At 37.6% G+C, this 27,971-nt stretch overlaps 1 protein-coding gene and 1 long non-coding RNA gene across 6 annotated transcripts in view; one reads left to right on the top strand and one right to left on the bottom strand.

Annotated features, from left to right (window-relative positions):
• TRPM3 (transient receptor potential cation channel subfamily M member 3) overlaps nt 1-27,971 on the top strand; it is an 804,873-nt gene that overhangs the window by 262,711 nt on the left and 514,191 nt on the right. The window lies entirely within an intron of this gene.
• On the bottom strand, nt 3,767-27,682 carry LOC109493720. Its single transcript, XR_006588607.1, has 5 exons — nt 27,601-27,682; nt 27,364-27,524; nt 6,980-7,202; nt 4,339-4,617; nt 3,767-4,132 (listed from the first exon to the last, which is right to left on the bottom strand). It is a non-coding gene; the product is annotated as an uncharacterized LOC109493720 (long non-coding RNA).

Genomic DNA, 27,971 nt, shown 5'->3' with positions numbered 1-27,971 from the left:
CCAGTGGCACAGGATAATCCATGTGGGAAAGAAGGTCAAGGTGTGAAAAGTATTGGAGATAGTGGAGTTACACATAATGGTGAAGTGAGGCTCTCACTAAACCCCCTGCAACTCCAGTTGTTCATGCACTAGTCACTGCACCCTTACCCCCTCCACCCAAGTGGAATGGGGGGCTGCATTGAGAGGATGGATAGCATAAGATCCGTCCTGATTTCCTTCCTGATACTAAGATGTACAAATGAGTGAAAAATAGACCACAAGGAGAGACAGCAGATAAGTAGCCTCTTCAGAGTCAGTGTAGGCCATATGCCATTTGGAAACAGAAGCGTCTGGTGGCTTCAAAGCCAGACAAATAATATCGCTAAAGAGAGTACAGTGATGGGTGGTAGGTCTTAATTTGGTTTCCTTGCTTATTAAAGTAACGTTTTTGGCAATCCATTTTTGTAATCTCTGTAAGATGATAATAACAGTTTTTCCTCTAAATGAAGTATGTCATAGTGCACTTATTTTCAGCTTCAGCAAAAACAATTCCTTTGTCTATTTGTCATGGTATTATCTAGCTGCTGGTAAGATAACTGTGTACCTAATAAAAACTATTGTTTTATTTCCTTTATTCTCCCATATCCTGCCCTCCACTTACCCTTTCTAATTTCTCAATTTTTTTTCTTCTGCATAATGCAACTAGAACACTGCTAGATTTTTTTTTTTTAATTACGTTGTCATGATTCCCTCCATAATAGGTTTATTGGGAAAGTCGGGTAAATCTCATAGCTCAATAGGGAAAACATAAAAAAAAAAAACAAAAACTCGAGTTGTACAAGAGGTGACATTACTGGGGAGTTTTTAACTGGAACTTGAGCCATGAGTCTATGGTTCTTAGGATTCTGGAAACTGCTAGTTACATGCAATACGAGATTGTTGAATTTAAGAATGCATTGTTATTATGTGGAAAAGCAATCTCTACAAAGAATCGAAAATATGTCATGAGAGAAAGACCTGTGGTTTCGATTTTGGGGGTTTGTTTTTTTGTTTTTGAAGAGGGAGTGCAGTACAGGAGATGTTTGGTTGTTTGGTTATATGGACAACATGGGTATTACTCTGGAAAGTTCACCCTTGTGTTTTTAAAGCCTTCTAGTATAAAATTGGAGGATACTAGAGGAAAGTGACAGTGAATTTTAAATAAAAGGTATATCCTTATATTTCCTAGTGGTCTTAAAGAAAGCCATAGGGTGGAAATAATGTAAATAGATGGGGAAATTATCTATCTAAAGTAGGTCCAGCTAAAATGAAGATGTCTTTTTCAAAATTCTACTGCTTTTACTCCAGCCACAGACTACCAGCCCAAATGGTGTTTTAATCTTAAATTATAATATATCACATATTTAACTTGATTCAAATTTTTGAAATTTTAGCTATAACAAATTATCCTTCCTTCCTTGACTGTTTTTGTTTGTGGACCAGTTGGTCTCTATATGTTGGAGACCAACTTCGCTGATTCTTGCTAAGTCTAAGAATGGAATAGTAAATGGCGTTTCTGAATCCCTTCTACCATTTACCTCATTTTTCTAACAAAATAAGAAATTGAAATGGTATCGACAGTACCTGGGATATTTCCAGGTAATTTTCTATAATGTCTTTAATCAGTTCCCAGTGAATGGTTCCAGGTCATTTGGCCCATTATTTTACTTTGTCACTCCCTTAAATAGTCAATTTCCAAATGTTTTATGCTTGATGATATGGCTAAGATTTAAGTTTCACTTTTTAGCCACTACACCGATGGCCCATCAGTCCTTTTAATTTTTGTCTTCAAGACCCTTTCAAAAGAAGATGCCAGCATAAAAGCATATTTTTATTTCTTTAGTCACAGCTTTCAACCTATTGTTTTCTGGTCCATTGTAACCAGATGCACTAACTCTAACTCTCTGTCACTTGGAGTTACTATAATTAGTCTAACCGTGTTGCAACTCCAAGGTCATGTCTGGTTCAAAGTTCTCTTCCCTTTCTCCAGATAGGGGCTATGATCTTGGCCACTTGGACTTTGGTGAGAAGTGGGGTTGGTGGGGGGTGTGTGTGGCTTCTAGATCCTCATTCCCTTTTCCCTTTCAAGGTCTACTCTTTTGGAAAGGAAGGGAGAGGAATAGTAGAAGCAGAGCTTACCGGAACTAGGCTGTTCGGTTTGTTGTTTTTGTTTCTCTCTAGCTCTGTATATGCTCTATGAGGGGATTGGTCTCTGTGTAGATGGTTTGCATTTGTAGGGGTAGGTCGTGGGAGGGTGGGTAGTGAGGGCTTTGTTCATCCCCCTGTTGGTGACTATAGTTGCTCACAACTACTGCAGAGGAGGATATCTAGAATCCTTTGAGTCCATCTGGAAGACTAGGTTTCCAGTTCCTTCTTGAGGATGGTACTTCCACACTTCTTGCTGCTCTTTCTCCACCTCCCCCCTTGTTCCTTCTTGTGGGGCTACAGAAATCATAGGAATTCTCTTCTGTGCCCCCATGACAGCGTCTGGGACTTTAGAAGGGGGCTGCCGCACCATTCTTCTTCACAAGTATTATGAGCTTAATCCTTTTAAGACCTGCTGACATACTTTGAAGGCCTTTCTGCCTTCTGATAGCTCCAGCCCAGAAATAGGTACCAGGTTCTGTCCTATGTTTACCCCACATTCCGGGAGACACGTGTCAACCTCCCCTAAGGACTTTCTCACTGTGCTCATTTCCAGCTCAGCATCAACCTGCCAGTTTCCCTCACAAACTGCTTGTTCACTGAGTCTCCTCCTCCCCTGAAAGGCTTGGCTCTGGAAACAAATGGTTCTTGCCTGTTAGGTTTGGGACAGGCATGGGTAGGGTACCCTCTCACCACAAAGAACGCAAACCCATGGAATTTAAGGCTGCCCTTGGAGCTCTTTCTTCTTTGGTCTGGGGAATAGAGCGCAGAGAGAAAGGTTGGTGAGTGAGGAATCCTCCTAACTTGTTAGTACAGTTTTCTACACTTTCTGCATTTGACACAGAGTCCCACTCTACGTGCTGTGAGAATGTCCGTGTGTATCTATGTACGTGCATGATAGTTTCTCTCTCTCCCGTGAATTTCAAGCCACTTTGAGGCAGAAATCAAGTCTGGCAGCTTTTTTCCCCATCCCTAGTAACTACCACTATAACAATAAAAATAAGAAAGATAATAGCAAACACTTGAATGGTGCTTACTGTAAGTCAGTCCCTGTCCTAAAAGCATTGTGTGTATTTTAATGCATTTAATCATCATAAACCCCATGAGGTCACTATTATTGTTGCACTGTTGGCTTCTGAAACTAGATAAAATATTAAGTAACTTGCCTGAGGTAACACAGTTGAGAAGTAAAGGTGGGCCTGGAACCCAGGCAGTCTCATTCTGAGGCTCATCTATACTGATTGTTCTCGTCATAAACATATGGTATCACTGTGAACAGGTGTTGTTGGTAAAGCTAATTAGACCCAGGGATAATTTGCTCAGTCTGATTTGGTATGTGAGAGAATACATTAAATTTTAATTTTAGTGGATTATTTTGTTTACAAGAAAAATCAGCTTATTACCACCTATGCATGCAACTTCGTAAATTGTTGAACTCAGTGAATAGGAAACTTTCTGGAATTAAGCATAAGCAGAAGGGTTACTCATGAAAGAATTGAGACTATTAAAGCAATTCCTTCCAAAGAGTCAAAGCAGTTATTTAGTGAGTAAGTACCCCTGGATGTATTAGATGTTCAAAAACAAAACCAAAAAGTTCAACACATATGGTTATCTGGTCTCAGATGCTATCTGGCACTCCTGGTTTTATTGACAGGAAGACAGAATTGAGAACAGTACATTTCATGGTTCCTGCTTTACATCATCTTAAAATCACTGGTGATCTCCTCCTAGCTTGAAACAGTTGCTTATCTGACCTTGTCTCCTTTACTCCCCTTTTCATTTACCCTCTGTCTCCACCTCTGGCTCTCCTCTGCACCCACCCATGTCCCCTCCAATCCGTCCACGGCACCAGCTGTGACGTATACTGCCTCTTCTCTCTTCCAGCTGGGGATTTGTTGGCTCTATCTCGTCCTCCGCCCTTCAGTTCTAACAATGGGTATCTGGGACCAACTGGACTCTCTTGACAGTGCTGTTAGGGAAGGAAAAAAAACTGGTCAATTAAAACACAGCATAAATTTTTTCCTGAGCTCTTAACCCTATCCCGTTTAATATGAACTTCTGCAAACCGTTTCAAATTGTCACAAGCAACAAGTAAATTCAGTGAATGGGCTGTTGAACAAATGGCTAGCTTTAAATAAAGTAGCCCTTCAGCCAGCTGATGAAATTGGGAATTACCTTTTTGGATGTTGGCCCTGAGGCTGTCCCGGTTCTTGCCTTCCTGCTTGTTGAGTTCATCCTTTGATGCCATGAGTTCTCCCAGCATGCTTTGCACTTCAGCGGGTTCTGTGACTTGGAGGAAAGAGTCCTGACTGGTACTTCTGAACCTTAGTTCAGCTAAGTCCTTGAGAGTTTCTTCTGGCAGTGGCAGAAAAGCAGAAAACTCGAGTAGAAAACAGCACTCCTGCTTTCAGGCTTATGTGTGGCCTGTGTACCCATGTTGCTCATCATAGAAGCCTGATATTATAGATACACACCAGTAGAGTTAGGGTTCAGGTCAGTGACTTGGTAACTTAGCTTAGTGATAGATTTTTGATTCTCTGATGAACAATGTTGACAGTTCTCTACTACTTAAAATCTCCTTGGTTTCCAGAATCTTGCTTTCCACGATGTGTGGTCTCTCTAGATGTTATCTCTGCCACCTTGATAAATCTCTCTTCAGACACTTAATCCCTTTAATAGTGTCTTTCTCTGGGATTGAGCCTTTGACCCTCTGCTTTCTTACATTTGTAAATGTACTTATCCAGGTCCCTGACTTCAATGGATGCATCTATACTGATAATCCCCAAATTTAAATCTCTTCCTTTGGCCTCTCTACTGGTCTCCAGACACATGTACAGCTGTCTAATTGTTACCTCAGTTTGCTCGTTTCACACACAATTCAAACTCGCCATCACCCTTCTCCAAGTTTTCCTCTCTGACATTGCCTGTCTGGTAAATGGTACCACTTTTACCCACCACACTGAGGCTTCTCGGTTAACCTTGTTCTATCCATTCAGCCACCAAATCTCATTCCCATTCCTAAGTCAATCTCAACCAATGTGTCTCACCCTTGCCCCTGCTCTGGTACAGATCTGCATCTCTTGTCGCTCATATCCTTCTCAATCTGTCTTTAAAGACACTGCTCTGATCATGTCGCTTCTCTGGGTAAAGTTTCTCATTAGATGACCATTTCCTTTTCAACAAGGAGTCATCTAATTAGCGTGAACATAAGGCCGTTGTAACCTGGCCCCTGTTGAGCTCTTTAACATTTATTCTTTCACTTTACTGCCTGTATACGTTTTTTTCAGAAGTAGCAAAAATGACATTCCTAAATGTGCCGGGTGTATTAATTGTGTCTGTTTGTAGGACCTGTGTGAAGTATCACCTTCCCAAGGAAACTTTCTCTGATACCCCCCACTCCCGCAACCTAACATATATACTCCTCCTTTGGCTACAGGAAGGCTATATGCACATCTCTACCTTAGTGCTTGTCAAACCCTTCTGGAATAGGTTTTTTTTCCCCTGACTTTTACACTAAAGACCAAATTCTATTTACTTTATCTCCCCAAAACCTAGCCCAGTAAGTATTAAATGAATGATTAATATATAAATGAATGAAACATAATAAATGAGAAAATTAAGATACAGGCAAAACATTTGAGTTAAAACATTCAAATGATTCCTCTGAACAATTCCATTTATGTACTTGGATTCCTATTTTCAGACTCTATTTTGCATATTTGGAGAGAAGTTGCATTCTTGCTAATTAAGTATTTCAGTTAATACTGTGGAAAGCTATTTGTGTTATATAAAGTATGCCTATTTTACTAAATAAGAATATAATAAAATACATAAGAATGGTAGTAGAAATGATTCAGTATACAGTGTTCTTCTGTCCTTTGTCCATTGTCATAACTGTCAGTTGTAATTGTATGCTAGATAAGAGAACAGTAGGTTACTAGAAAGTCAGAAGTATTATATTTTATTATGAACTAATCTTACTCTAATCCCCAAAGCAGCTATTTCCTTTTAATAAGGTGGTTTTAAAAGCTCTTCTGGCATCTGCATATACTCGGTAATATGAATATAGCAAGCCTTTAGGTATTTCACTCATCTCTGTGTGGTGTTTTAAATTACTAAACATCTCCTTTTGAAATAATTTTCCTGGAGAAGTGGCGGGGTGGTTCAGTCGTTAAGCGTCCGACTTTGGATTTGTGCTCAGGTGGTGATCTCGTGGTTCATGAGTTTAAGCCCCACATCTGAGTCTCTGCTGACAGTTCAGAGCCTGGAACCTCCTTCTCTCTCTGCCCCTCCCCTGTTCACGCACGCACGCTCTCTTTCTCTCTTTCTCTCTCTCTCTCTCTCTCTCTCTCTCTCTCTCTCTCTCTCTCTCTCTCTCTCTCTCAAAAATAAACAAATATTTTAAAAAATGAAAAGTTTTTGTGGAATGCTATATCTTCCTTAAAGTCTAAACCTTCCCCCCAACCCCGCAAAAACAAAACAAAACAAACAAAAAACCCTATTTTTTCCCTAGAGTTTGATTCACCAGAGGCTCCCTTTTTCACCTCTTCCTTACTATGGTACTAGGTACTAAGATTTTCGGTGGCTGTGTATGGAGTCTGCATTATTGAAGCTGTTCCTTTTTAGTTTGACCACTGTAGAGGATTTCCAACCTTCCAAAGTCCCTAATGTATTCTCTGCAAAGCCAAGGTTAAATTCAAGAATGTAACACAATAGAGAACAGAAATTAGACTGTTTCTTCCTCTCCTTGGGATTGTGGACTGCTTGACCACAAAGAGTCCTCTTTTAAAAAGAATTCACGTACTCATATACTCACGGATGTTAAAAACAGGTTCAGGGGGTCCTGTATCTCTAAAAGCATTTCATTGACGCTTTAGGGTCCATGGAGCTCAGGTCGGTTAGCTATGGATTCAGGTTTGGTTATTTCTGTAGTAAAGGATGTTGTGTTGTGTTGGGCAGGGTAGAAGTTGAGGCCAAAGCAGAGATAACCAGGAGGTGGAGAAGGGGGTGGATTTAGTGAAAGAAGTTGGAACTTCCTCCTAAGGAAACATTAAAACTAAATTGAAGCATATTTACAAAACTAAGACCAGTAAGTCAGAAAGTAAACTTGAAAGGGAAGAGTGAAACATAATTTTACCTAAGTTTCAAGAGGAATATTGACTTTCCAGAGTCACCTTATTGCTCAATAAATCGTCACCAAGTAGGAAACCTCATATTTCATCCAATCATGAGACGAAACTGATTTGCACTGAGTTGGGAGTAGTTAAGTACCACATCTGCAAAGCATTATGCTTGCTTATGTCTAATATTTTGTCTAGTAATAATACACAACCACAAAGTTATGGCCAGTTCAATTTCATATGTATAACCGAATTGTGTTAGTTTTTGTTAATTGAATATAGCAAGGCCTTTTCTTTGGTTGGGAAAGCATGTTTCTATATTAGAGTAGACTGTTAATACCTATGTCACAACTTTAAGATTGCATGTAATCTAGCTCAAGGTCTGATACTATCATGAGATTGGAATAAGAAAAGTTTATTACCATTCTTGAATGGCAAGTTGTATTAACCTCATTTAACCCAGTCAAGTGTTCTGTAGCACCAAATGCAGAAATTTTTTGACAATCTGTCCTCATGGTTTTTGCATAATTTAATTATTTCACTTTCAACAATCTGTCTATGTGCTCTTCAGCTTGGATTGTCCTTTGCTAAACTACTTGATTCCTCTGATTCACAAAAGAATGATAAAAGCATATTTAAACCCAATTCCTTTTATTACTGACCATCTGCACTCAAATGTGAAGTGTCATTAAATGTTAGGCTATCACAGGGGTGCCTGGGTGGCGCAGTCGGTTAAGCGTCCACTTCAGCCAGGTCACGATCTCGCGGTCCGTGAGTTTGAGCCCCGTGTCGGGCTCTGGGCTGATGGCTCAGAGCCTGGAGCCTGTTTCCGATTCTGTGTCTCCCTCTCTCTCTGCCCCTCTCCCATTCATGCTCTGTCTCTCTCTGTCGCAAAAATAAATAAACGTTGAAAAAAAAATTAAAAAAAAATGTTAGGCTATCACAAGTCTATAGTTTTTGCTTCCTATAGTACTTAATAACGATGGAGCAAAGCATCTTTAGACCAATAGACTGGTTGATTACTGAACTTGATCAGAGTTGTGACTTTCTGAAAAAAAATACACATTGATGACAAAGGAGAATGACTTTGCATTGACTGGCAGTTTTTAATTGATATCATTGTATCTAACAAGATTACTTAGTGCCATTGGCTTAATTTCATTCTCATACTGTGAAAGAGGCAAGAGTTGGATGAATGATGCATCTTCAGGTGATTATAGGACAGACACTTGTAGAGATTAACATCTTTTGAAATTGATAGCTATAGCCTTTAAAACTTTCTGAAATAAAAAGTCGTGGTTTTAAAGATGTTTAGATAGCATTATAGACACATTCATTGTAATTTGCATCTGATATATAGTTATGATACTTTGCAATTTGTTTAGGCAAAAATATTCTTTGCCTTCAGAGCAGTAACATTTGTTAGCTCAGCAAACCAAAATGTTCCCTTGACATTGTGTAGGTGTTATGTTTTTTGTTGATAATGTACTGCTTTTCATCTTCTATTAATGTTTGGAAAATAAACCTAGAGTCTAAGAAAGTCATTAAGTATTCAGCATGGATCATTGCAGTCAGGGAAGCCCCTGCTCATGCATGTGTGTGGGAAGGAAGCAGACGTGGAACATTTAAATATTTAATCAAGTATGCTTTATGGAAATTAGACTGGACTTGGACATGGTTAGGCACGATCTCATGGAAAGCTATCTATATCAATGGTTAGGATTTAAGTACTTTCAAGTGATTCCGTCTTGGAGAATGGTTGTCATGAAGATGCCCATTATTACATCAAGCTCTCATCATTTTTCTTTTGAAAGCAATTTGGAATGCATTCACAACTGACCTTGAGCATTTTTTCATGAAAATCTGCAAATCTTCAAGAGGGTAAAATTTTCCCTATCCCATATTAAAAATAAATGTACAAGTCTCTTAAGGATCCTGAAGAATGCTTATAGCAAGTTTTCCTAAGTATGGTGATGAGTAATTTAGAAATAAAACTACATTTTTGTCTTACTCATGATTTGAAAGGCATTTAAGAGAATAATTACACAGTATTATATGGGTAGCAACCTAATCACAATTAGTTCTTTTTTAAAGCATTTAAATGCGAATCCTGAAAACCAGGAATTATATTTGGGTTTTTTTTTTGAGTACATAAAAAGACTAGGTTGTTCACTTAATTATAATAATCATAGTTGTTACTTATCATTTACTATGTACTTGGTGCAGTGATAAGTGCTGTATATGCATCAGCTAATGAAGAATGATGTAGACGCTGGTGGTATACTCCTAATTTGTACAGAGAAACAAAGACTTAAAGAATTCAATGACTTGCCCAAGTCTCAATAACTGATGAGAATATTCAAACCAGGAATGATCTGACTCCAGAACCCACATTCTCAACCAGCACACACACTAGGGTCTTTATTAAACTCCCAATGTACCTGAACTAACAAAAGTCTACCTAGGGTTGACATTAGAGTGAGGGACCCCAAAACACAGTCTGGTTGCTAGAATAAGGCAATTTTCAGATTAATTTAGAATGATGGCTTTCAGTTCTCATTGCATATTAGAATCATCGAGGGAATTTTAAAATATACTGAGGTTCTGATCCAATTGATCTTGGGTGGGGCCTGGGCACTGATATTTTTTACTCGCTCTGTAATTGATGTCAATGTGTAGCCATTTAGAGATGCATTTATTTAGAGCAACCTATGTCTTTCAGGATGCCATAATTCGGTGGAAATACTTCAGGTTTGTTTCAAGTTTGATTTTTAATACATTTCAACTATTAAATAGGTAAAATAATATAAAATATACATTGATATATGTATTAGGTATAAAGGTTTAATCTCAGACTGAATCAAGCTCACTCTAACCTCAGGGTCTTTGCAATTGGCTTACAATACTTAGAAGCTTTACCTGGATGGTTTCCACTCTTGATTAAGGTTTCTATTCTAATGTTCCTTCAGAGAGAGATGGCCTATGAATATCCTCCAAAATAACTCTGTCCAAATTGTTTATCACATTAAAATTTTTTTCTTTAAATGCTTGTAATTGTCTGAAATAATATTTTTACTTGTTTAGTGTTGGTATCCTTGATAAAAATGTGAGCAGAGATCTTGTCTGTTTTATCTTAGCATGTGTATATCCCTAGCAGTGAGGAGTGGAGTTGGGAACGTAATAAGCACTCAATAAATGCCTCTTGAATGAATGAATGGACAGCAAACATTTAGGACAGATTTTTGGTCAGTGCATCTGTTTATAAACTAAACTTGCTGTCCTCATTTTGAACACACATTCTATGTATCATTTTCTACATAATTGGAAAGAGAATACAGCTGCTGCACAAATAGAGGTGTTCTGTGTTCAGTTTAAAATGAAGGTTATTTGATAAAGCCTTTGCATGGTGACTCATTTGAGGATAATACTGTATCTGGAAAATATTAGTTAGGTTTTCAGTAAAATAACTCCTGTAGTGTGTAACAAGGCTAAGTTTTTAGACTATCTGGCAACATAAAAAAAATAATAGAAGATAATGCTTTTTGGATGGGTGTGTATCATTAGTAACAGTAGATAGAATTGTGTAGCTTATACCAGCTTGAAGGGAACTTGGGTTTTGAATTCTAGACCATATCATTATTTCCTTTGGTGGCAGTGCTTTCCAACCTTGCCACAATATTCTTTGGACAAAGTAAAACTGGTTGGGAAAAATTCCTTTTCTAGGGATAAGAAGCCGAACAATATGGAGTAATGAAAATCTCTCCTAGAAGGGGGATTAGCTTTTGTCTGCTTATCCATAATGGCAGTTTCTAGAAAATGCCCAAGCCAAGTAAAGATTCCTAGAATAATATAAAGGAAAGCTCACCTCTTGAGTAAAATTGGCTTGGTGCTTATTGTGTGTAGGGGGAAGCATTCTTCAGTTAGATTATTTTAAAAGACGGTGCAGACACTTGAGTTTCATTCCATGCAAATGTATTTTGACCTGTGATTAACTGAAGTTTGTTGGCTTGCAAAATGACCGTGGACTCAAGGCATCTTTAAGTATGAGGAAGCCTTACATATCCTTTAGCTCAATCACTTCATTTTATTTTATTTTATCTTATTTTTTAAATTTAAATCCAAGTTAACATACAGTATAATGATGATTTCAGGAATAGAATCCACTGATTCATCGCTTACATATAATACCTAGTGCTCATCCCAACAAGTGCCCACTTTAATGTCCATTGCCTGTTTAGCCCATCCATCCACCCAACACCCTGCCAGAAACCCTCAATTTGTTCTCTGTACTTAAGAGTCTCTTAAATCTGTCTGCCTCTGTGTTTATATTATTTTTGCTTCCCTTAGGTTCATCTGTTTTGTATATTCAACTCCACATATGAGTGAAAGCATATTGTATTTGTCTTTCTCAGTCTAATTTCTGTTAGCATATTACACTCTAGTTCCATCCACATTGTTGTAAATGGCAAGATTTCATTCTTTATGATTGCCCAGTAATACTCGATTGTATGTATACACAACATCTTCTTTATCCACTCATCCATCAATGGATATTTGGGCTCTTTCCATACTTAGGCTATTGTCGATAGTGCTGATATAAACATTGGGGTGCATGTGCCCCTTCGAATCAGCACTCCTGTACCTTTGTATAAATACCGAATTCAATTACTTCATTTTAGACCAAAGAAACTGGGGTCCAGGAAGAATCTCAAACTCTGGCTTCCCTTGGTGATTGCAGTGTAGCATGTCCTCTGCCTTCTGAGCTAATGCACTGGATGGCTCACTCTGTGTCTTTTGGTGTTTATTCTAGGAGAATCGTTTTTGCATCGTATTTATAAATCCTGAAAATGATAAGTGTATATGTATATTATGAATGTGAAATATCCCTGGATAAGAAATCTAAAGCATATCCAGGTATTTGAAGTGACAATTTGAAACTTGTTTTTCTGCAAGTATACTTAAAATAGAATTACATTTCTTTGGAGAACTCCAGGATGATAAACTCTAAAGTTGTGTGCTGTTCAGGGTTTGAGCTTCACCTCTGCCTCTCCATATAGGGTCTGTCTCACAGTTCAAATAGATTTACTCCTGATGTTTTAGAATCAGCCTTCTGTATAAACATGGCTATATACACCTCAAATTACAATACATTAAAGGAATTTGTAAGGAAATGCCCTAAATTAGATTGTGTGGCAAGCAAATGAGGTTGGTAAAGTACAAGACAAAAGGAAAGTGCTCTCTGCACTTGATGGATCACATTGGGAAGTCTAGAATTGCTCCTTAGGGGAGGTGTTGTAGTGAAAAAGTACGGAGTTCAAAATCTGGTCACCCAGGGTGCAAGTCTGTCATCCAGTGCTTCTAGTCAGAGCCCTATGGTAAGTGGCAGGACATCCCTGGTCCTCATTGGGCTCAGCTGTGACATTACTTTGAGTTACATGTATTCTAGAGTCAGCAGGGGTGTGTCCCAAGGCACCAAAGTTAAAGGAGTACAAACACTTAAAAAAATTAAAATCTTTAATGACACCATATAAAATGGTGTAACATTTACATATTGATAGCATATGTGCTGAGCTTGGCACCTAGTTAGCAAGAAAGAGTAATTAAAATAGGAAGCTGCTATGTGACAAGTGTGGTTACTCATACCTACAAGCATCCAGACACATTACCACGATGATCTAATGAATGATACAGCTTTTCCTGGGCTCAGTGTTGCCAGTGACTGCTCTGAGGGTGCCAGCCTCAGGGTGTTACGGAGATTCCAGGAGACAGCACCGAAATGCTGCTAGGACTGTATAAATGATAGGCGTTGGTCATTATGTCAATTTGGGGCTGCTTCTCCATTCTCCAGATTTAACATCATACTGACTACTTGATTGGCCTGCTATCTCTCCTACCAGACTTTCTGCAGGATAGGCCACGGTTATTACTCCTGTCTACCAAGCCCCATGCCTGATATGGAATAGGTCCTTTCTAAACTGTTGAAATGAAAGTATGTCATTGTCCAATAGTTACCTAATTGAAGATCTTGTTATCATTTTGAAAGTTTGAATCTCTGTCCTAATAGGATAATGAGCTAATAAAGGAGAATTGAGTACTGATTCTATTGGCCAAAGGCTTGAACCTTCTTGGGCAGTAATGGGCCAGGCAGAGCCAGTGGTGACCAATCACTCCAGTATTAGGACAGACTGTGTATACATAATATCTTTTACTGGCTTTGCATTCTGTATTTCAGTTCATTTGAAAAATTCTGGGTTGAAATTCATGAAAAACAAACTCTCCCTTATTTATATTATTCTTATTGGACATTAATGATCCAGTTTAATGGAAAATAAAACTTACTTTTTGGTTAAAGCCGTATTTTCTTTTCCATTTAGAGATTTCCTTGAGGTTTAAATCTGTCAATAATGATGATTTACTCAAATACAATGATAAGTGTAAAGAAATTTCTGTGGTCGTTAAGTCCTTAGAAGCAAAGCGCAAAGCCATCAACATGCAGCACCTTTCTTGAGAATACACAACATAGATCCTCTAAAGTGCCTTCGTTTCTAGTGGTGGCCTTGACTTGAAAAATAAATCGTCAAGATAGTAATGCAGTAAATTTCAGAATCATTTCTCTTAGAGTTTATAACAGCAAGTTGAAGGTGATAAAATTCTTATCAACAAGGAGTTTACAGTTGTATATGTGATTAAGGACATGCACTTCTGGTTATTTATAACATGCATCAAGATTTTAAAAACTCTCATGATCATAAAATCAGCTATGACATATAAATTGATTGAAAAACAAGCCATAGTTCTAACACCTCTTCTGACGGGAAAGACCAATCTATCAGAGTGCGGTTTTTGTAATGTACATTTTTCACTTGTTGATGGCAGATATTGAAGTAAAAAACAGAGCCTTCACATGAGAGCTTGGCAAAGGTTTTTGCAGTAATGGAAACACGAAAGACTCACTGTTAGCTACCTGTGTGTGTGTGTGTGTGTGTGTTTTTAACTTGGAGCTCCTTTTTAAGGGCTACCAAATATCCTTTTATTTTGATGTATGTAATGTAGTTAACCATTTTCCTGTGGATAGAAATTTATGTTGTTCAGAACTTTTTGCCATTATAAATAATGATGCAAAGCATATCTGTGCGCATGCCATTGAGCTAATGGGTGAGTACTACGCAGAATAAATTCTTGGGTAAAACTGCTGGGGCCTAAGGTATGGACATTTTTAAAATTTTTGACAAAAATGGCTAAATTGCCCTTGTTGGAAGATTTCTATATGTCCACTCCCACTGGAGTGTAGAAGATAATTCTTCACGTATGTATATCACACTTAGAGATCTTCACCAATCTGATAGAAGAAAAATGCTTTCTGTACACCTTTAATTTACAAAGTTTTTTTTTTTTTTTTTGTAAATATAAGAGCATTGAAGGTTGTATCTATTTCATTTTCTAGGAACTCTGCCTGTCTTCTCTGTCCACTTTATCGTAGGTAGTTGGTCGTCTTCTGATTTGTTGAAAATCTTTCCATATTGGAAAAAGATGCCTCTTTGATAGGATTTTGCAAATATTATTCTCCTGATTTACCATTTATATTAAGGCATTTTACTGATGGGCTTGATATGAAAAAAATTTTTTTTTACCTATTAATCTTTTCTCATTGCAATTATACAAATGCTTGTGCATGCACACACACTCTCTTAAATGTTTCTAGTGGTTTTATCCAGAGTTTTTGATATGAGCTAGATATCTACCCTTATTTTTTTCCTGGATGGCTTCTTCAATAGTCTCAATGCCATTCATTCTGCTGGTTCAACATGCCTCATATGCCATAACCTAAGGTCCCATGTGTGTTTGGATTTTTGTCTAAACTCCATTCATTGATCTATATTTTTGTGCAAGAGAACCACAATTTTTGAATAGCAATAGACTTAAAATAAGACTAGTTTTCACTCTGTGTCCTTATCTTTATTAGAATTATTTTCTAAAATTTCCCTTTTGTGCACATTTATTTTTCCATACAAATTAAATAAACAACTTGGTGTAGATCTAAACAAATATGTTACAGTTGTATTTAAGGTGTATTACCTTAATACACGTGCTATTGATGAGTGGTTGTATTGGGAGACTATTTCATGGGATTTTGGCATGCATATTACACTGGCTCCATCTTAAATAGTTCAGAGGATTTTGTTTTCTTTTTCTCTGCTTTGGAACTGTTTGAATAGTATTGAGGGTATTAGCACTTTGAAATTTAGTACAGTACTGGAGCTACTTAATTTTTACAGGTTTTTTTTCCACCTGGGAATTACCTAAGATTGTTGTTTTCTTCGAAGATATAAGGCAGTGGTTGGGGGGATAGGGTGAGGAGGAGAAATCACTCTCCTAGTGTTTGCTCAATTTCATTTTCACCAATTGTGATAATTATAGATTCTCTCAATCTAGGTCAGGGTTTTTTTTATAAAAGGCTTTATTTTTTGGAGCAGTTTTACATTTGCAACAAAATGGAGAGGAGGGTGTAGAGATTCTCCATATAATTTTCTGCCCTCACACATGATAGCCTCTCACTCATTATCGACATCACTCACCAGAATGGTACCTTCTTCTTCTTCGTCTCCTTCTCCTTTATTATTATTATTATTATTATTATTATTATTATATTTTATTAGACCAGAGAGGAACCTACATTGGCACATTATAATCACCCAAAGTTCATAGTTCACTTAGGGTTCACTCTTGGTATTGTACATTTACTGGGTTTGGACAACTGTATTAATACATATGTCCATCATTATAACATCAGAATAGTTTCACTGCCCTGAATATCCTCTGTGCTCTGCCTCTTAGTGTCTCTCCTGCTCTAGCTCACTTTTTGCAAATTATATTTTTCTGGTTAACTATAGATTTCATGCAGAGTTTCACGTTTATTTTCAAATGGCTGAGAAAGATAGCAGTCTATTTCTTTTATCTCAAGTTCTTGAGATTATTTCCTTTCACCTTGTGTATGTATGTGCCTCCCATTTTTTCTTGGTTGTGTTTGTTGCTTGCTTATTCTATTTTTTTAAGAAAGGGATCTCTTGTATTTTAAAATTCTTCAACAGCTCTGCATTCTAACTTTCTGCTTTTCATTTCTCTTTACCATTTCTTTTTGCATTGCTTCATTTCATTTTGTTGCTGTTTCTCAAATTTCTTGTGTAAGATTGGGTATTTATCATTCATTAATTTTATTTTTTATGATTACACAAAAAGTTAAGACTGTACATTTTCTCCTAAATCTGACTTTAGTTATTTCTTAACATTTTTAACAGAACTTTTATTGTATGTATTTTCTAAGCATTCTCAAATTTTATATTTATTTCCTCTTTAACTTGTGTATCTGTACTGTTAAATTTTGCAGAGATTTACTGAATTTTTCTACGTGGCCTACCTACAAGTTAATTTTTTGTGGCTATTGCATCATTACTTCACAAGGAGTTATTGTCTTGTTTATAGTTGATAGAAATCTGTATCAATTACCTTGTTAATCTTGTTCTTTAGGTCTAAGGTGAGCCATGGTTATTTCCAGTCCATTTGCTCTTTTGTGAGCTGGAGAAAAAAAATCCTCTATGTTGGGTATGATTCTATATATATCTCCTGTGTTTCCTATACTTTTTGCTTTATCAGTTGTAATTTTACACTATTTTATTCACAGATGTCACAACTGTTAAATCTTCAGTAGGTTAAACTCTGAATCATCATGGAATCATGGAATGCCTTGTTTTTGTTGAATGTTTTTGGCCCTGAATTGACCTGTCTCGTGTTAATTAATAACCCTTAAATTCCTTTTATTTGCATTTCCTGGAAAACCTTTGGTCCCCCTTCCCTAATCACCTTGTTTTAAGTGAATCTCTTACGTGTTTATGGGCTACATGTAGTTACTTTGCTTTCAAGTGACTACATTCTTTCAATGGATAAGGATATTCCTTTTATAATTACAAGACACATTTGGCCTAATTCTGTCAACATTTTTTGTGCTCTGTGTGCTCGTATTTATTTAGACAAAATATATTGGCTCTCTTCTGTATGTGGTGTTTAAGTCGGTAGATTTCTACTTCCTTTGCCTTGCCTTCCCTCCTGTCTTTGCCTTCACAATTTTGGGTGATTATATTTTTATTAATATCTTTGAATATACTTCTATTTCTGTTATTAGCTATATATGATAACTTTTGAATCCCCAGTTCTAAAAAGAGAGACTATCAGTATATAATCCACTACCATTTCCTTCTTATTTAAGTTTTGGTAGTTTTATTACTTCTCTGTTTTATGGTTCTATTACCATAATGACCACAGGTTTGATTTTTTTTTCTTTATACTAAAATTGGATGGCTTCAAAAGCTACTGCCACTTGCTGCTGTTCATTTTTCTCTTCTTCAGCTGAAATTTATCCTCAGACTTAAATTTGAAACTCCTTAAGAAAGCATTCTTGGGACAATGTCCTCTGAGTTGTTGTATATCAAAAAATACTGTGGCCTTCATGCTTAAACAGTTGCTTAGCTGGATATAAAATTCTTGGTTCATGCTTTTCCTAAGACCTTTTCAGACATCACTCTACCATGTGTTAGTTGTATAATCTGCTCTGGAGAATTCTGTGAACGGTTGACAGAAGAACAAGAGAGGAGATTTCTAAAAATCATAAAAATCTAAATAAAGCCCCCCAAAATAAAGCCTTTCAAAACAACATCCAGTACACTTCAGTTGTACATGAAAGTATAGTTGCAGTGTTACCACATAATGATGATACCTGTTATAATGTGTCAGGGTGTTAAGAAAAATGTAAGTTGCTCTCAACATTAATTATAATAATGCAGGTAAATGTATAATTTGTTTTGGAAACATTCTTCTAGTAGTTAAAGAGATGATCTAATATTTTCAACATTATCTGGTAATTTTAGCTGGTTAAAAAATTTTGTTCTGTGAAGTTTATCTCCTAAGGACCCAAGAAAAATGTGGTACTTAGGCCTACAACAGGTTTTCTAAAATGGGAGAACAAGTATGGTCATAATCACTTGAGAGGATTTTTCAACTGTAGACAGTTCTGTTCTTTGAGGTCCTATCATCCCCATTTGAGAATCAATAGTTAGGTCCCAAATGAAACTTGGTAGTGAGAGGAAGGAGGGGACATTGTTGAGCAGGTTTTTCCAAGTCCGGCTTCTTGATGAGGTGACTCTTGGCCTGGAGAGATTTTTGTAAAGGTACAGAGGAAAGAGAGAATATTCTGGATCCCTAGAAAATGAAATGTTGGTCATAAAGTGCCACATAAGGAGTGCCCCTTGTAAGGCCTCTGCTTACAGTGTTGTTGCTGCTTCTGCAGGTCTTATATGAGTTGTGAACCTACCTTTGTCCAGAGGCAGCATTTTGTGTCTTTGAGAACTTGAATCAGCAAAGGTTGGCAGCAAGTAAACTTATTTGTTTCAATCTGTTACGTGATTAGCGTGATTAGCTCACTTGAAATAGGCTGAATTCCAAAATGTTATCTTAACCTGATTTCCATTCAGAGTGGAGATAGGTTTAAAAAAATCCCTGAGTACACAATCCACGTCTCTTGAGGATTTCTGTCAAGTGTGGGCCTAGGACTTTAGAGAAGCTCTGAGAAAGAGTTCTCTTATGAGGAAGAGCAATTGCATTTGGTTTCCATTAACCTTTTCCCAGCCAGTACAAACTTTATTGCCCTGGGTGTGGGGGGTGGTACTGGGGGGAGTGTTTCCTGATAGGTGTGTGTATTTCATTTTACAGTTAAAGAGAAATAGTTATCTGTACTCTGGCAAGTTACAGTTGAGATACTTCGTGTATGAAATTTCTGTTCTAAAGTTTCCAAGTTGTGTTTGTAATGCGCAGCAATTTGAAAACAGGGTCAAATTTACTCATGCCTTTGAATACATTCTGAAACCTCACAGTAATGTCTATGCTTTTCTGTTTTCTAGAGAAAGCTAGAAGTATGTTACATATTTTTATTCTTTATTCAACAAACACTTGTTGAATATCATGAATTGGGGAACCCAAGCTATATAACAGCACCCATACATTGTGAGAATCCATGGGAGGAGTGGTCTACAGACTAAATCCATGGGAACTTTGGGAAGTACACAGAAGCCACATAGGAGCTCTGGTGTATTTGGCATTTCCTTGCCTTAGGGCTTCTTGGGCATCCAACTTCCTTTTCCCAAATTCTGTGGCCTCCTTGTGCACATCATTAATAGGTCAGGCCCCACATCATGGCTTTCTGTTTACCTCTTTACCCTCTCACCAGTTCTTACCTAATACAAGAGAAATTTTTCTTTCTAGATGCAGTTGGTGACATGTTTATAAACCTGGTGTTTGTAGATGGATTAGTAGTCAGGTTTACCTCTGAGCCTTACTAACTATGTGACATTAGGCTTTTAATCAGATCTATAAAACAAGAATGACGTGAACAGTCCTTATGAAGAGTAGATGAGGTGTTGTGGGTAAAGGACTTAGAAATGTGCCTGGCACATAGTAATTGTCAATAATTGTGTGTATATGGCATATAGCCCTCTCAGAATTACTGTTTACAATAAATTTGTCAACTCTTGAAAGGCAGGAAGCAAGTTCGTTCCATTTTTCTGTTGAAGGATTGGGGGCAGTGCTTGGGATGAGACCATAATATAACAAATGTTTGTTCAATGAGGGAGTATTAATAAATTATGCAAGGCTACCAGCTGCTGAGATCTTCAGGAGAAAGCGTGTTCTTTCAAGGTCCCAAGGATATGGGTGTTGTCTCATTTCCTACAACCATCATGGCCATGTAGGACACATATAGGTCAAGGGCTGAGCTTGAGAGACCTGGAGTTGGGTGTTTATTGTATCATTGTGTAGAATTAGAGGAGAAAAAAATTCAAATATGTATTAATAGTAAAATGGATAGACAAATGATGATACATGGACCTCAGTGCAGCTATTTCCTAGCATTTAAAACAGATAGGTCACTGTACACTGCCAGTTGACAAAGCACTAGAGCATTCTGATAAGCAAGTAGAGGCAGATGCAAAAAACAAAACCATAAATGATTCAATTATTTAGAACCATATGCAAAATAACTGTGTCTATTCCCTTGATCCACACGTACACTCACAGATCTATTATTTTTATACCTACACCTTCAGAAGAGACCATCTCCCATTCCTTCGTATGTCTGTTCATTTACTCCCTCCCCATCTTCTCTTTGTAAACTGAGCAAAAAGTAGTTCTGAGGAGACGAACTAAATTGATAAAAATGGATACTTTGGGGGATTGGATTGGGAAGGGGAAACTTTTAATTTATCTGCGGCATCATAATACTTTGCCAAGAGAATCCTTAAAGGAATTTCTTGCTTGCAACCTCTGTTTAATATTACATAAGAAGCCCATGGAGCTATTTCCTTGTTGAAAATGCCGTATCCTGTCTCTGTGGGTTGCAGGTGACAGAAAGTCTATTCAACCTAGCATGAGCAAAAAAGGAACATTGGCTCGCAGGCTGGCAAGTCCAAGTCAGCGATACTGATTTTGAATAGGCCAGATCCAGGGGCTCAAGAGATGTTGTCAAGTTTATGTCTCTGGGTTCTGCTTGTCTCTGCTTCATTCTCAGATGGAATTTCTCTTACGGTAAATACATATAAGGGAATATTATCTAGGCATAAAAAAAAGAAGGAAATCCTGCAATATGTGACCACATGGGTAAACCTTGAAGACATCATGCTAAGTGAGGTAAATCAATGCAGAAAGAAAAATACTGTATAATTCTATCTATATGAGGTACCTAAAATTGTCAAACTCCTAGAATCAGAGAGTAGAAATGGTGGTTGCCAGGGGCTAGAGGATGGGAGAAATAGGGAGAAGGTGGCCAAAGGGTATAAACTTTCACAGCTATGAGATAAATATTGGATGACCTTGATTGTGGTAGTAATGTATCATGGATAACGGTTATCATGACTGTTAGCATATGTCCAAACTCATCAAATTGTACACATTAAATACATGCAGTTCTTTGTATGTCGCTTATACCTAAATGAGCTTTTGTTTTAACAGAAAAAGGAGATGAATAAGTTCTGGGGATCTAGTGTACAACGTGTTGACCATATTTAATGTTTTCTTATGTACTTGGAAGTTGCGAAGAAAGTAGATCTTTTTTTTTCAGTATAGTTGACAAGAAAGTGAATCTTAATGTTTTCACCACACATGTAGATACAAAAACTATTCTGTGAGGTGAAAGATGTGATAACCTCACACAATGTTATATGTCAATTATATCTTGGTAAAACTGCAAAGAAATTAAGGAACATCTGAATACACATGAAGAAGATAAAAGATGGTTTGGTCATCCTTTCTTCCAGTCCCCCAAATACACAAAGATAAGTGTTTGTTGATTTTGTCTGCAAGTGGAGAATTGATCTAAATAGCAGAACTATGCTTAAAAGAGTACATATCCACCTAACTTAGAATTGAGTACATCAGATTGGCCTCCATATGTCTTCATAAAGAACCATGTTTTTAGGCAGACTTTTTCTTGTTCAGAATTTTTTGCTAGACTTGATGCACTAAGAATATAATCTAGCATTGGGGGAGGAATTAAAATGTTTAATTTTATAGTTTGGGATCCCCCTTAATTCTCATCTCTTATTCTAATTAGTTTATGAGAGTTTCCTTTTTTAAAAGATAATTTTAGATACTATTGGAAAACTTTAATCTGAAATTTAAATTCCATATTTTAAGACCTGTTTCTTTGAGTGTTTTTTTTTTCTGTAGATCACTTATGATAAGAATACTAACAGCAGTATACTTTTCTTTGTCATTGCACAAAAGAGAAAATCAGGATTGTATTTGAGAAAATAGACTTGGGAATGCCTGTTTTGTCCATTCTTTATATTACCTATATTTTCTTTCCTAGAAATTCACATTTTTCCTGCAGGGCGCCTCCAGAATTCATAACTGTTGACTGGGGCTTTCAACATGCTCTGAGTAAACACAGTCTAATGGCATGGTATTTGCTGCTTTCTCACTGACCAAATATTCCAGAATCCATTCTTAAAGTACCATTTCTAAAGGAACTGACACCTCTTACTGGAAAAAGAAAAGAGTAGCAGAAGCTCTTGCCTGGATGCCCACATTCACTCTTCTATTGCGATTTTCCTCTGGCATGTATTAGCTCCCGCTAAGTTACTCTATCAGACTTCCAAATGGGGTTCCATCTGGTATGGAAGGTAGCATGTACATTTCCTTTTATTTTCATAGCCTTTTGACTTCACAATAGTCAGAAGGGTATGTGACCCTTGCCTCTTGCTCTTCACTGTAATTAGGATAATAAATAGCCTTTTTAATTTCTATAAGAATAATAAAATGTGTCATAATCTGTGATTCGCTGTGAAGTTTTTGTTGGACTCTTTGCTAGTGGAAATTTATGGAAACAAATGATTTTATCTTATTACAACATTTTAAACAATTTACATATTTCTGGTGACATAGCTATTAGAAACTCAAAGATATAAACCCGAGTTGTCATGGATACGTACATGCAGAAGCTTACTTCATCAGTTTATTACAAAACTATTTTTAGTATGTAATGTAGTTTAACCAAAAATACCGATGTTGTAATTGAGGTTCATTTTCTTTTTCTCTAAGTTTGGTTTATTAAGCATATTGTTCCTTACTTGTTTTCATTATTTTTTCTCTAAAGACATTTCAGTGCCAAAGGGCATAGTTTAAACTGTGTGTCAAAAGGACTGATCAGCAGTCTGTGTTGACTTCCGATACTCTTCCTTTCTCTTGCTGATGTGTCACGTAGAGTTTATATATACCCCTTAGAATAATGCTTATTATAATGCATTAGACCAATGCACTAGGGAGTTCATAGCAATCTAATTGGTCCAGAGGGGAAAAAAGCGAAACTTTAGCTCCCCCTAAGAGAAGTCCCCAAATCTCACTGTGCTCTCCCTGTTTCAAGGGTACTATAACAATTACTAAGAAGGGGCTAGAGGCAAAAAAATGAACTGAATTGACTGAAACCCAAGAAGGAAGGAGAAAGAGAATGAATTTATGGATGGAGTAGGTGGAACCAAATACAGGTCATAGTGCCCATGAGCAGAGAGTTGGATGAAAGGATTTGGGAAAGGTTGTTTAGCTCTGTTCTGTGTTTATTTTTGTTTTTGTTTAATAGGCCAAGATTGGCTCAGACTGAAATTAAGTAATCAGATGAGTCTTTTTAAAGTAATTTGCTTGGATAAAATATACTGCTGCTACTACGTATGCAGAAAAAAGCCTGGGTAATAATAAGTTGAAAAAGCATGAACCTTAAGACATTTAGAACTCTCTTAATCATTTTTGTACTTTTTTCTTTCCCATAGGGGTGGCCATAAAGTAAGGGATATTTTTGTTGAAACATGGAGCAAACATGCATTTGAGAACTGACCAAAATGAAAAGAAATGAAGTTACTTAGAATATATCGTTCTTTTTTTTTTTTTTTTTTTTATGCAGCTCTATTAACTAATGTAGTAGCTAATGGGACAAAGTTCTAACAGTGGAAAAATACACAACTGCTTTGAAGACTGTGTACTATTTATATAAAGTAACAGAATCTGACAGTGCATGAAAAATGCATCTTCACATAGGCAGAAGAGACAACTTCCATATAAATTGTTAGACAAGCTTCTTTGTAGAAGTTAGCAGTGAAAAATAAATCTGGGTATGTTACCTGTGTTAAAGTAAACTGCTCAAAATACCTTGGTTGGTGGTTTTTGATAATCTGATTTTAAACATTAGATCTGATCTCAGGTCAAATTATATTTAGTTACAGATTATAATTATATATTTAATAATTATAGATGTTTATGTATGTATGTATGTATATATATTCATATGTATGTTTATACATATATGTAAACTTCTTGGCCCACTAAGCCTTTGGTGTTCTGAATTTGATAGCAACATTAAAATGTCAGCATAAGCTACTCAACTATTTAGATGTTGAAGTAGTTTAAGAATCGCAGACAGGGAGGGGTGCCTGGGTGGCTCAGTTAAGTATCCGACTTTGGCTTAGGTCATGATCTCATGGTTCATGAGTTCGAGCCCCAGATCAGGCTCTGTGCTGACAGCTCAAAGCCTGAGTCTGCTTCAGGTTCTGTGTGTATGTGTCTGTCTGTCTCTCTGTCTTCCCCTCCCCTCCCCTGCTCATGCTGTGTCTCTCTCTCAAAAATAAAAAATAAATAATTGCAGACAGGGATGCCTATTGGGCACAAACAGCTGTAGTAACTTCTGTATGCTGTTTTCTTGGAGAAACAAAGTAGGAGATGGCTTGGTGAAGGGTAAATTTCTACTGAAGAACCATAGGCTTATACAGCAGCATCAGTCAAATACATGGAGGAGGACTGTGAGGTAGAAATAGAGCTTGGAGTTTAATGGAAGGATAGATATACGATGTGACCATTCCTGTAATGAAAGGTTGTGGTATGGGGTGCCCGGGTGGCTCACATGGTTGGGCATCCAAGTCTTGATTTCAGCTCAGGTCATGATCCCAGGGTCGTAGGGTTGAGTTCTGTGTTGGGCTCTGCACTGAGCATGGAGCCTGCTTGGGGTTCATTCATATTCTCTCTCCCTTTCTCCCTCTACCTCTCTACCCGACTTGCACTTGCTCTCTTTAAAATAAAACGTGTGGCCCAACACAGGTCGGGAGTCAGGGAGACTATTCACAAGTGATGTGACATTTGAGCAAGTCCAGAGGATGGGCTTGTTGGTAGATATTGGGAGAGGGGCAGTGCCCCTCCTATATCACTTCAGTGCACCTGAGTGCACCCTGGCCCAACTTAAAATTCTTGCCATCTGTATCTCTTTGCTTGAGAACATCCTCTAGCAGCTGGAGCCCTGTGTGGCAGGATGCAAGTGCTGTGGATGGCACCTTCCCTTTCCAGGAGCCCTCAACTAATGACTGACAGGAGTTGGTGTACAAATCCCGTGGTTCCTTCAGCCTTCAAATGGGATAACTCTGGGGAGCAAGTTCTACACTGTATCCCAAAGCATCTGGTGATGGAAGCTCTGGGTGCCCATTGTGGTAGTTCAGTAACATCCTCATTGTCCTTGCCTCATCAGCCTTAATTCCTGCATTCCTTTTGTGCTTCCTGGGGTAACTACCAAACAAACCGCTTGCACTCAAATTCTTGTCGCGGCATTTGTTTGGGGAAGGAACCCCACCTCAGATGTATCAGAACAATTGGCCACCACTTTCAAAGGCATTTTGGAGATAGGCCCTGTCAGGAAATTACCTAGCTCAAGTCCCTGTCTTGAGAAATAGGAAACAGGATGTCCAGAGAGACTGCTAGCTACTCCAGGGTCACAAACAGAAGAGGTCCTATTCTATCTTCTGGACTCGAAAGTTAGTGTTCTTGAGTGTTATCAACATATCAAAATTTTTAGTACAACAGAAGTAAAGATTAAGCTACAAACACTTCAGTTGAGACAAACCCTTTGTTCTCAGTGCTGAAGACATTGCAATATTGTATAGTGGTGTTTTCGATGACATCCTTCATAGACGAGGAGCTTGGTGATATTATAGGCCAAGTGAATAGAATTTCAGAAACAATCAAAACACAGCAAGTTTAGTACAAGGCATTACAAGTGCTATTGTGGAAGGAGCTTCATTTCATGGGAAATCAAAAGGCCATTGCCAAAGTAATTGGGAATTTGCAAGACAGCAACTATCCAAATTACAAACATGAGTGGAAGTGGTATGTTAAAAGTGTTGTCACCCTATGAAATGTAATAAATTTATTGTAACTGGTAGTAACACCATTCATTCCATTGTTTGTAGGCCTCGGAGATATACTTCAAACATTGTCATGTTTTGCTACAGATCCAGACAATCAGATGTGCATGTGACCTCATTAACTCAGAATATTCTAGGTGTGTGTTTGAAAAGCCCCTGTAACTTAATACATAATGCATGGAGAAAAGCATAACTTGTAACTAAAAGATGAATTAAGGAAGATTTACTTTGAAATTGCCAGTAAAAAAAGTAGAATCAAAAGTCAAAGGACAGTGTTCTAGCCATCCTCAAGATCAAAAACTAATTGTTCACCACTTAGAATCATTTTGAATATTAACTCCATCTTCTACATGAATTTCAGTACTTTTTTTGTATTAAGTGCTGAAAAAGTAAGTTGTACAAGAATATCAGAAGCTCAATCAAGTAGATGCTACTTAGATCTCTGAAGGTAAGTGCATTGATAATTTTAATTGTAATACTTTAATATCGTAAGAACATGCCAACAGTCGAGCCATCTGCATTTTTTGCGGAAATTGTATTTTCGCACGTAAAGTTAAACACATCACGTTCAATGTACTTGATTTTGGTTCTTGCAAACATAAAGAGGTAAAACTGGGATGTGCATAATCTTCATATTTTAACATGCATGAAAACATGACAAGTGAATTGGACCTTAAGGGTTTATCTACCTACTTCTGAGGATAGAGACGAGTTAAATTTGAATATGATATAGTCCACCTCAAGCACGCACCTTCTGAACTGCTCAGATAATCCCAGAGTCTGTTGCTTTATTACTCTGCTAAAATTATGGCTTGTTTGTTTATACTGTGCTTTTCACTGTGATGTATTTATGCCACATGTTAATGTATAGTATTTTCCTCTGTAAGTACATGAATGATGCAACTGTTAGGCTCTAGTCCTGTTTATCTTTACCTTTGATACTTCTATCTCAAGGCCTGGCCCATAGAAACTCAGCAATGTTTAGATGGATGGATGGATGGATGGATGGATGGATGGATGGATGGAAGGAAGGAAGGAAGGAATGTTAATTTAGAGCAACCGTTGAGGAAAGTTATAGGCCTTTTGGTTTTAAAGATACCATGCCCTTAAAATAGTTCCAGACATTATTCTAGGATGGGACAAAGGACCAAACTTGGGGAGATGGCAGGATGTATCAAGGGAAGTGGGGGAGAGAAGGGGTTAAAATGGAACAAATTAGAATAGAGAAGCAAAGTAAAGTAAACTCTACCTTCAAATACCACACTGTTTCCTTCATAAACAAAAGGCCATGTAGAGAAGATACTTACAACACTAGAGAGTAAGGGCTTCGGTTGCAATTATGTGTCTGTCACTTCCTGGCTGTGTGGCTTGGAGGAAGCTAAGTTTTTCTGTCCTTCAGCCTCTTCATCCGTGATTTGCTCCACAGGGCTGTTGATACTATAGCATAAAGCTGCCAGTAACTGAAAACCTAGTAAATAATAAAGGCATCTAATTACCTTGTGTAACTAGCAATTTTGGAGGTAACAGATTGTAGGTTGGCTCACCAGCTCAGGGTATGAGGCTGCTGGGCTACCACATCTGTCTGTCACTCATGGTGTCAAGATGATTGCTGCAGCGCCAGGCATCTCCTCCTCAAATGACAGCATCACAATGGTGGGGAACAAGTGGAGGGGACAGTGAGTGGCTTGACAAGGTGGCTACCAGACAACTTGGTACCTTTTTCATTTTTTGGAAAGAGAAGTCTTTCCCCCAATCCCCACATTATTTCTTTCCCCTTTTTAACCAGAATTGATGGTAAGGGAGGCTTAGAAAACAAGCACCTGATTCTTAGCCTTTCTAGCAGAAGGGCAAGTAAGAAAGAGGTGGTGAATGGCAGCTGGGGCACCAGCCCAGAGTATATGTCACTGTTGTCACA

Source organism: Felis catus, chromosome D4, assembly GCF_018350175.1.
Source record: "Felis catus isolate Fca126 chromosome D4, F.catus_Fca126_mat1.0, whole genome shotgun sequence".
NCBI lineage: Eukaryota > Metazoa > Chordata > Mammalia > Carnivora > Felidae > Felis > Felis catus.
This window is presented reverse-complemented; position numbering and strand designations above follow the sequence as displayed.